Source organism: Harpia harpyja, chromosome 9 (genome assembly GCF_026419915.1).
Source record: "Harpia harpyja isolate bHarHar1 chromosome 9, bHarHar1 primary haplotype, whole genome shotgun sequence".
Taxonomy (NCBI): domain Eukaryota; kingdom Metazoa; phylum Chordata; class Aves; order Accipitriformes; family Accipitridae; genus Harpia; species Harpia harpyja.
In genome coordinates, this window is record NC_068948.1 from 2656292 (window position 1) to 2667079 (window position 10788).

General features: G+C 41.4%; 1 protein-coding gene across 4 annotated transcripts in view; it reads right to left on the minus strand.

The window, feature by feature from the left end:
- The window catches only part of BANP (BTG3 associated nuclear protein), a 154760-nt gene extending 144975 nt beyond the window's left edge, over window positions 1–9785 (minus strand). For all 4 annotated transcript variants that reach the window (XR_008236525.1, XM_052796046.1, XM_052796045.1 and 1 more), the window contains exon 1: window positions 9660–9785. The gene's annotated coding sequence lies outside the window, so the exon portion shown is untranslated. The remainder of the gene's footprint in view (window positions 1–9659) is intronic.
- Window positions 9786–10788: the final 1003 nt, after the last annotated feature.

Here is a 10788-nt window from a genome sequence, read left to right on the forward strand (position 1 = left end):
TCCTACACTAATTAATAATTCCCCAACAAGCCACATCAGTGCAAATGTTAATGCACTGTAACAGATGAGGAATAACATAATAAAAAGCAACAATTTAACAGCATGCAGGCTTAAATGCACTGTAAATACAAGAGCTACCAGCCTCCCTTATGCTCTAACTCTGAAGCTGCAGTCTACCAGAATGAAGTTGAAAATCATTTTCGGGGGTGGGGGGAATCAGGATTTACACTTCTTTATTACTGCTAGAAACTACAAAAGAGAATATTCTAATCTTTCTTAGCATCTGTTTAGCTTTCATCCTTATTCTCAATCCACCTTAAAAGGCAAGTAAAAACACTGTGCTTTAAGTAAATTTCATAGTAAAACTACACAAGCATTTCAGTTTAACAATTAAAAAATTAGTGTAATAATATACAGGCATCTTTGGTTCAGCCAAAGATCAGGGAAAAAAAGCTATCCTCCCAAAACATAACAGAAACATTCCTTATCTGTGAAAACGCACAGCCACCAGCCATAACATTCTGTAGATATATAAAATAAATACCACTCAGAGATGCTATGCTGATGGACTCCAGTACAAGTTCTTAAAATACAGATAGCAGCAGGAAAAAGGAAACAGCTGCTCCAAGAATAAAGGAACTTGAAACTTCTTTGGAGTACAAAATCTTGCAGAGAGACAGAAATTCTCAAATAGTGCTACAAAAGCTCACATTATTATTATTGTTTTATTGTTTTGCTTCTAGAACTATTCCCCCCCCCCCTTTTTTTTTTTCATTCCACCTGGTACAAGCCACTGTTTTGCTTGGATGTCTTTTTCTAACTCTTCTAATACACTGCCATTGGCCACAATCCTAACACAATGTACAACAAACTAAAACAGAAATACCACTGTCCTGCTTTCCAGTGTACTCACACCAGCCTAACACATTCTGGCACAAGAAACAACAGCGTTGAGTGTGTGGCCACATACACCAGCAACTTAAGCACAAATCCTCTGTGGACCCTGTAAAAACGCTCTTGCTGCTGTCGTGTGCCAAAACCCACACTGCCACATCTTTGATGTAATTATCAAAGTGAGCTAGGAAGGATATGTTAACACCTATTATAACTACACTTTCAGGTGCTTAGACATGCAAAAAAGTCTGAATTTAATGTTACAGACATATAGTAAACCCATTGCACTTAATGAGACTACCCATATGGACTAGATATACATAAGTGTTTGCAGAATCAGTGCCATAAGGCAGAGGTCAGTTTCCTGCATTATGGTATAATTATTCAGTGCATAGGTCATTAATGCTGGGCACAATTTGTATGTATGGCTGAAAACCATCAAATATGAAACAAGTACTGCCCAGACAGCAAATGCAGTATGCAAAACCAGATGTAGTCATGTTGTTTTATTGTTTTCATCCACTAGATGGAGAATCTTTATTGATAACAGCTCCAAAAAAACCCTACAAGTACTTAAATTCAACAAACTTCCAGAATTAGTTTCTTATTATTTACATAAAAGTGTCTCCCAGCCTCAAAGAACTTCTACCCATGGTTAGACTTTTTTTTTTTTTTTTTTTTTTGTGAGATGGGTAGTCCAGATGTCCTTTGAATTTTGGGTAACTGCACCTTCATTTGAAGGTAGAAGTTACTACAGTTTTTTTTTTAATAACCTCAATTTATTTTTCTGTGATACTTCATATCAACTTTAGGAATTCCAAACCGCTGCCTAACACAATCAGAATTATTAGGGGCAGATCTTAGATCTTTACAAGAACTGTAACACTGATAAAAGTATTTTTCTTTTGTGCCTCAATAAACTCCAGAACATCCTGCAATGTTGGGAAAGGATGTATTTTTGGTAAGATTATCAGCATGACTTGAATGCTTGCAGAGTGTACTCCAATTAATGATGGCAGCTCCACAATGTCAGATCCAAAGCACACCTTAAAACACCACACCTAACCCACTTGTGCCTATGTCTTTACATAGAGACAGTTGTACCGTTGGGCCTTTTGACACCAGAAACTATCCTCAGAAAGAGAGAGTAAGTTTGGTCCTGTAAATTTCCTATTCAGGAGTACTTTCATATGTTCCTAGCAAAATTACATTCCTGCTAAACATGCAAAATCAAACCCAAAAACTACACTAATGCTATTTCTAGCTGAAACACGAACGAACAGGAAAAATTAATGGAACAAAAATACAACTGCACCTGAATTCATTGTCATGTTGTCCTCAAACAGAAAGCTTTTACCAGAACATTACGTACATGAGAAAGAGCAAAACTCTGCTTGAAGTTTAATACTGCAACTTAAGTGGATTATACAGCAGTCAAAACATTGTACTTAAATATTTGAATTCTGAGTGCTTTGTTTCCTATTCTCCATCACAAAACTCAAAGGACATTAAAATGTTATGCGCTTCTTTTAACATGAAAGAAACCACAGTGGTCTACAGACTTCAGCAACAACAGGTCTAGTATGATGTGTGCTACTGGTCCACCAAGGGATCACTGCACACACTATCCAGGATTCAATTTTCCCAGCTGGGGAAAAAAAAAAAAAAAAAAAAAGAAAAAAAATTCCTCCCAAAAAACCCAAGGTGCAATATCTGCCTGCTTCCTGAATAAAAGGTGTTATTTTAAAAGAGTTGGTATTATTCCTCCTGCAGGGGAAACAGAGAGGAAACAGTGATTTTTAAACACCTCATAAGGCCTTTACTGAGAAGTGAGTTAAGAGCTGAAGTGGGGGGAAGAAGAGGGGAACTTTCTTTGGAAAGCCAATATTGCAGAAAACACTGGTAGCTGAAGTATCACCAGCTATGAAATCAACTCAGTACTAACTCAGAGCAGGTATCACCCGAAGTTATTGCACCACGCTGTAACTTTCCCAAGCAGCAGGACAAAGTAACACAGCAAATGAGCTTCGCCACTGCTATTCAAAAGATCTGCAGAGGTAGCTGAGAAGCTGACGGAGGAGAGCTGTGAAGTCTTCTTCCAGTCCCAGGAATCAAACACTTGGAGGAAGGGCACAAGCAGTACAAACACATTTTACAGACATCAGAACGTAGTCTTTTTCAGACAAGGCTCCTTTGCAGCAGAGGGATCTGCATTATGCTCATGAAATGTAAGTTATTTCATGAAGGATCAAGGGAGCACATCTTCCCCCAGCAAGGATGTGTAAACTGGGACAAGGTTTATCAGCAGGTCTTTGACCCTAAACTTGCATATGAAGGAAGACTTTGGAGAATACAATTTCTATCAAATTTGAGTTTCATTACTTCATTTGGGCGGGGTGGGTGGTGGGTGTTCTGATATTAAAACATTTTGAAATCTTAATGGCATAGACTGAAATAATTAATTTTGAGAAATTTTAACTCTAATTTCCCATTTGAAGTGGATGCTTCAAAAAGCTTAAAAGTTCTTTAAGACTACATGATACGTTTGTAGCTGTTTTCTAGCTAACAATACTGTGTCTTGATCAGAAAGTCTCAGAGATACCTTCTGTACAACTACTGGTTCAACTCAAAAGGATTTTTTAAGGAATATATGTATGAGAAGAATAACAGATCTAGATACCAGCTATTTATTCAATATTTTAATCCCCTTCGGAAAGTGGGAAATAAATAGCAAAACAAAAGGGTTACAACTAAAAATAACAGTTCTAAAAAACCATCAGATGCTACCGGGAGAGAGAAGGAGGTGAAAAATTTTTTTAGTATGAAAACACTTGCTAAAACTTGCTGAATAAATAACAGCTTCTGAATACTGACCACCTACATAATAATTTATACCTGACAAAAGCATTTGCACGCATCTCTAACGTTGCTTCATTAACTATTTCAATATTAAGTAGCTATCCCATAAGGTTTCCTTCCTGCTTAACACTTTAATTATCTCTATTTTACCATGCAACCATTTGATATTTGTGAAAATCTATGCAATATTAAGTTGATTTCCCTTTTGCAAGACTGAAAGTATACGGTCAAGATGAAAAGATGGAAAATAAAGAGATTTTAAGGAAATTAGCATAGTTTGACTTACACGTCTGAAAGCCCAGTTTTTCATTATGTTATCCAATCATTTCAGTATCACAAAGTAATTTTCCCCCCTCATTAAAAAAAAAAATTCTCTGTATTCAAGAAAACAGCTTAATGAATAGTATCACAGATGGTACTTTAAATTTTAAATGACCACTGAAATGGCAATGCCATTAACTCCATGCAATTATTTAATAAGAAACATTTACCAAAGAACAAATTTTAGAGTCGATTAAATTTTCCATGAAGATTCCCTCTTTCAGAAGCCCTCACCATCACGAAGCTTCAGTGGGGTTGGGCTCTGCCTCAGCGGGAAAAGGCACACCAATATGCCATGAGACTTGCTGACTCCAAAGGAAGTCTTATCACCAATTTTGGCATCAATGACCACATGCCAACAGTTACATTACCAGAAGAGCCCACGATTCTTCAAACCTTCCAACAGAATTTACTCCAGGTTTATAAACAGACCTAGAAGAAAGGCTGAGTGAAGAATAAGCTAGCAACCATACTATATAGAAAAAAAAAATTACCTGGATAACACTTCTGTCTGAAGGATTGAACTACTGAATTCCTAAGCGGCATCTTGTATTACTAACTCTGCCAAAGCAAATATTACTTCACTTCACAGACCAAACACTGCAGTTTAGTGTAAACAGAAAATGATTACTTTTAAATATGTTGCTAAAAAGTGTATGATAATTGGGGTTGGGGGGTGTTAAATGAGTTTCTTCTTTATTAGAAATTATCCAAAATGTGGAAAAAAAACATAACAATCTCATGTTTTCTGAGGAAAAAGCATTAAAAGTGGAAAAAAATTAATTCTTGAAGTTATGGTAGATAGAACTGGACTTTTTAATTACTAAAAAAATATCTAATTACTCACTTTCATAAACATCAGATTTAGGTTGAAGACTATTACTTCCTCTAAAGAGTTAAAGGTATCACTAAATCCAGAGTACATTTCAAACTGAAATCACAGCTGTAGGCAGATGTAAGTATGACATCTTTGATCAAACTAAAAACTGGCTCTGACATAGATCTCTCCCAAGTTTAACAACATCCACATTTTTCAATCATCAAGAATCGGAAAGTTCCCTACTTAAGGCCAAGTAAAAGATCATTTAGAAACTTCAGTTAGTGCAGAAAATGGCTTGGATGTGTTTCTGGAAGCTGACACACTGCAGAAATGACTTGTTACTGTGTAGATAAAAATGAAAGGAACACTAACTAAGCCCTGCATCTTGGAGCTATACTCTTGAGCCACGCACACCCCGAGAAATACAAGCGTAGCTCCAACATCACAACTCCATCGCATTACCAACAACACGCTACGCTAAGACTAGAACTGTGTGATGAAAATCCCCATCAGTGAAATTTCAACCAGAAGAGACTGCTGAGGAAAACATATCTTGACCCATGCTGGTTTGCAACAAAACAGCACTGCTGAGAAGCCACTTCCATGTGGCTCAACTGTTCTATCTCCAAAGCTGCTACTCTCCTCAGCTCCAAGACATTGTGTGCCCGTCACAGGGCACTCTCCCACAATCTACCATTTGTCAGGTCTGTGTAGCAGAGCACGGACACCATGCCAAAATCTGTCTTCCTCTGACCATCATATTCCTTCACCATGTTAAAACTAGCTCTTCTACAGAAACAAAAAATAAACACGGAGGCAGGGTGTGGGAATAAGTCATACATACCCGAACGTGACCTCCTTCAGTGTGCTTTGTAAGACACCCTTGCTTAGTGCACGTTTTTCATTGGCAGAAGGAATTAAGACTTTCTAATACTGTAACCTCCCAGTTTAATTGCCTGTTTGCAGGAAAGAGACTTTGCTCTATCACTTAGAGGCTTTGCCTTGGAAAGTTGCTCAGTCTAAACTCAGCACACACCCCAGGACCAGTATGCACTACGACAAGCATCTGGCTCAAGTTCCAGGGAAATTTGTGCAAAATGCTTTGTTCTTACCTGTTTGCCTTACCTAAAACAGAATCTCTGACAACAAAAGGGACTAATATAATTTTTTTTTTTAATCATTTTATATTTTTCCTAGTATGTGCACTGCTGATCTTCTAGACGCTGGAAAAAACTTTCTGATCTAGCAGTTCTGGGAGGGGGGCAAGGACAGACCCCAATGTTGACACAGGCTTCTACTATCAAAAAGCATGATGGCCAACATAAAATATACAACAAGTCATCTGCTTACTCAAAAGTCTTCTAATAGATTTACCTCCTGTGGCTATCTAGAAAAAGGAAACATTCAAGCTGGTGAAACAGACTTTAGCACTGTTTTAAAACACAGGGACAATACTAGTATTTTTAAATTCTTACCAAAAATATGTATGAAAATAAACTGAAGAGCATCATTTCAGTAGAAAAACGTAGAACGAGTAGTTCTTCACATTCTGAAATACTTACATTAGTACAGTCTGATCCTGTTTTGCCATTCCCCCTCCCTCCTCTAGGAAAAAAAAAAGGTAACTCCAGCTTTAAACCTGCAAGACTATATATACACATATTCATAGGACGATATAGCAAGATAAGGTGGTACATGTTAACAGACACATTTGTGTCTAAGGAGCAGGGAAGGAAGGGGTGTTTAGCTTTACTGTTGCTATGAATTCACTCCACGAGTAGGACAGATGCATTCTTTTTTCATCATAAAATACAGGTGCTCCAATTTTCAGAGGAAAATTTGAACTTAATGTTATTTTTCCCTTAAGTGGACTAAGTCAGGGTTTTACAAGCAGGAAGCAATATAAAATAATTTTGTTCAACAGACAACGTTACAAATTATTTTATTTGAAGTCCCAAATGCAAAGGATTTTACGAAGTTAATCCTTTTGTGCACTTTTGCTTAACGTCTTAACATGCAGTCTAACAAGTGGTAGGCAAAACTAAGCACTTAACAGTAGCTTTAAAAACCTAGAACTGCAAGGAAACAAGTGTTTGACATGACTTCAAAGACATTTTCTTCTTTTTATTTTACCTGAAAAAAAAAAAGATTATGATTTAGCCCTTTAATGAATATGTAAAAAACAGAAAACAAAATTACTTCAATAGTTTACAACTAAATATCAAGTTTCAAACTAAAGGAAATCAAATCTGTGAAAAAAATTTTATTGGCAAAGTTTAGTATACATAGACATTTTGTTGTTCTAATTCTAATCATTAGACTTGCATTGTGTCCTCCTACAAGTAGCTCTTGCTGTTCTGCTCAATTCACATAAACAGTTTCTGTAGATCTCTGGGACAAGAGCTTCTGCGCACAATGGGAAATACCCATCTCTTCCTTTCAAAATGAATGTACTGAGAGAGTCTTTACTTTCTAAGGAACATCACAGCAATTTCAATTCAAGGCATTCTTCAATGAAAGATACGAAGACATTCAAGTTCTGACAAAATAAAGGCACGTATTCTTCCTGCACAAACGATGCTTTACAAGTTTAGGGAAAAGCTCAAGATAAAAGACCAGAGAGACAACCTCAAGTCCTTGCAAATGTGAGCATTTTACTGTAATTAATGTGGCTCTGAATTCCACAGCACAGCACTACTCCTTGCAAAATCAAGGTAAACCCTAAGTAGCGCTTCTGGTTACATGGAGCTATGACTATACGCTCATCTTTCTTCACCTACTCAGTCCGGAACAGTATAGAACAAGTATGTTGTACTGTGTTAAAAGCAGCACAGGCAGGAAAAAAACCCTTTCCAAACATGTTTAGCAGAACATGTGCTGATGGAACCCTTTCAACTGTGAACATTGATAATTAGCGCTCGCTATATTACTACCATACTCTTAATGTTATTATTCAATTACTCCAAATGTTATTAATCAATTACTCCTTTAGAAGAACCTTAAAATTGAAAACCTGTCCTGTAACCAGACAACAACTTAAACATGGCTGGATAATTAAGACATTAAAGCCAGTTCTTGTCATTGTAAAACAGGTTATAAATTACAAAACAAAGACAAAAGTTACAAAATTTTTCCATCCTCTGAAGGAGATGGAATGTTTCCCAAACCCAAACTCAATCTTTTCACTCTCTTCAATGAATTAACTAGTCTTTCTTCATAACATCTTTTCATGTATTATTGAAAACTGAACTACCGCCAAGATGTCATTTAATGTACGGAATAAGGCTCATACAGTTTCAGAATCATATTTTTGTTATTCTGGTCAATTTCTATGGACACCCATCTTAAAGGTATATTAGTACTTTTTAACAGAGAAAATCCATTGTTTCAAGAGGCACTGCTATGAAATTATTAAGACAAAGGCATTTTTTTGTTTCATTTTTTGTTTGTTGTTTTAAGATCCTGCTGGAGTACTCAAAATTCTACAAGTTTTATGCTTGCTCCTTGAAAGCCTGACATCAACAGGGTACTACACCTAAGGTAACCTCACTCAGAAGGCAAAAAAAGTAGCAAAAACGTTCCAAGCTATCATTTTACAATTTGAAAGCTGCTTCCACTGCAGCAGTCACTCAGTTGCTAACACCCCTCCAAACTTGTTTACTTAAAAAAAAAAAAAAAATCTTCCCTTGAGAGCTCTAAAAATAAACTGATACATAAACTGTATGTCCCATAGCAGGATAAAATTACTCTGTTTGGTTAAGTACACAACTTCCCACTGTACAAGGATTTAAAAAAGAGTAATTGTAAAAAAAAAAAAAAAAGCAACACTTGAATTGCAAATAAGGAAAAAGGGAGGACCGAGTGTGTTGTCAAACAGATCACTAATATGAAGAGACTAGAAAATACCAACCCCGATATGGATGTGAAAAACCCTGACTATGCCTAAATGACCACACATGCAAAACAGCACCTCAGGAGACTATTTCCTCCCCCCCCACCCCCGACTAGCAGGCAAGTGAAAAGCAGCAGCCCCTTTCCATTACCGCTACCTGCAAGCAGCAGAAAGAAGAGGAAGAGGCAGTACCAATGTCACCAGTCATTTACACTCTCCTACGACAGGGAGGGAGTGCGCTGAGCGATACCCCTTCCCAAAAACGTGCCTGCAGTGCCGCGTGTGCGCGACCCGAGGAAGAGAAGGCTCAAAACGGGAAAACACAAGCCTGGGGGAGGTAGGGGAGAAGAGAGGGCACTGTCTTCGGGGGCACTGCCGGGGGGGGGGGGGCACAGACCAGACCCTCCACCTCAAACGCCGCACGCCCCGCAGGGCTGACCAGCGACCCCCCGAAAGAGACGGGGCCGGCACTGAGGAGCCCCGGGTAAGGGGAGGGGGGGGGGTGTGACACCCCTCCCCAGGCCCAAGCGCCGAGAAGGCAGGCGGGGAGCGAGGCGATGAAGAGCAGCCACCCGCCGAAGGCCCAGCTCCGGCGTCTCCGCGGCGGGAAGAGGCGAGTCCCCGGTTGCCCCCCTCACACACACACCCCCTCCCCCGTCCCCCCGGTCCGGGTGAGGAGGCGGGGGCCCGCGGCCCCCCCCTCCTCCTCCCCCGCCTCGGCCCCTCCCCGGAGCCGCCGCCTCACGGCCCGGGTGCTCGGGAGACGCTGTGAGGAGCGTGAAAGCTGTGAGGGCCGGGGCTATACGCCCAAGGCGTCAGGCCCCCCCACGGGAGCTCAGCCCCAGCCGTCCGGCCGCGGGGCGCCGCGGTTACCGTGTGCGGTGCCGAATTCTCGTGGTGTTTGTCGAGCGGCTGCGATAATGGCGTCCTTCCTCGCGAGAGATCTCCCTCTCCTCAGCGCGCAGGCGCCGCCCCGCTGCGCCCGCTCGGCCCCCGCCCGCCCCGAGAACCCGCGCAGGCGCACGGAGGACGCGGCCCGGCGGCCGCCCTTCACCGACGCGCCGCCGGGAGAGACTACAATTCCCAGAGGGCAGCGCGTCGGTTCTTCGTCGCCGCCCCCGCCGAGCAGGCCGGGACCTGTAGTACACGCGGCCGGAGCGGTGCACGCCGGGAATTGTAGTCCCGTACCACAGGCACCGCAGACGACACCCTCCGCACCTCAGCCAGCGCACCCGCACGCATCCACACCGTGTCCCCCCCCACTCTCTCCCCTCTTCGCCCTGCCACAAACCCTGAGGGTTCCGCGAAACCCTCTTGCTCGGACCGGGAGGCCACACCGGGGTCTCGCCCTGCGCCCCAGGAGGGTGAGGGACCCTTGCCGGCGTTTCGGTCGAGGCAGCCATGTGCTTTGTGCGGCCGTGTCCCGCGGCCTGCCGTCACGTCCTGGTGGGCATGGCTCTGCGATTCCTTCTCCGACAGCGTCTCGGCGTTACCGCAAACTCCAGTGTCACATCTCTTTTTTATTAAGCGTTTCCAGACCTGCCCGGCGACGCAGCCGCAGGATTTGGCCGGCGGAGTTGTCAGCAAGCAGATTAAACATATATCTGCACCTCGAGAGCCGCCTGCGCTAAGCCGTTCACGCAGCGACACGTTCCCTTTTCCTACTCCTTTCTCTGGTCCTTCCATTAAATTTCTCTCTGCTCAAATGGTTCCTGAGTGCTTGCATCGCTGAAATGGGATGATCTGAATGTGAGCTGTCATGTTAAGGAGAAAAACGTCACCGTGCTCAGAACACAGCTGAAGAACAGGCAGCAAGTGGGAATTTGCTAAATTAGCTCATCAGACTGATTCCTCTGTTGCTTTGTTCCTGCATTTGGTGTGAGAACAGAATGGCTGGGCGAAGGTGGAAAACCTTCTGTTAACCTCCTAGGAATGATAAAAATATGCAAAAGCACAAAAAGGAAGCATGGAAGAAGTATGCAAGTAGCTCTGAAAGAAGACA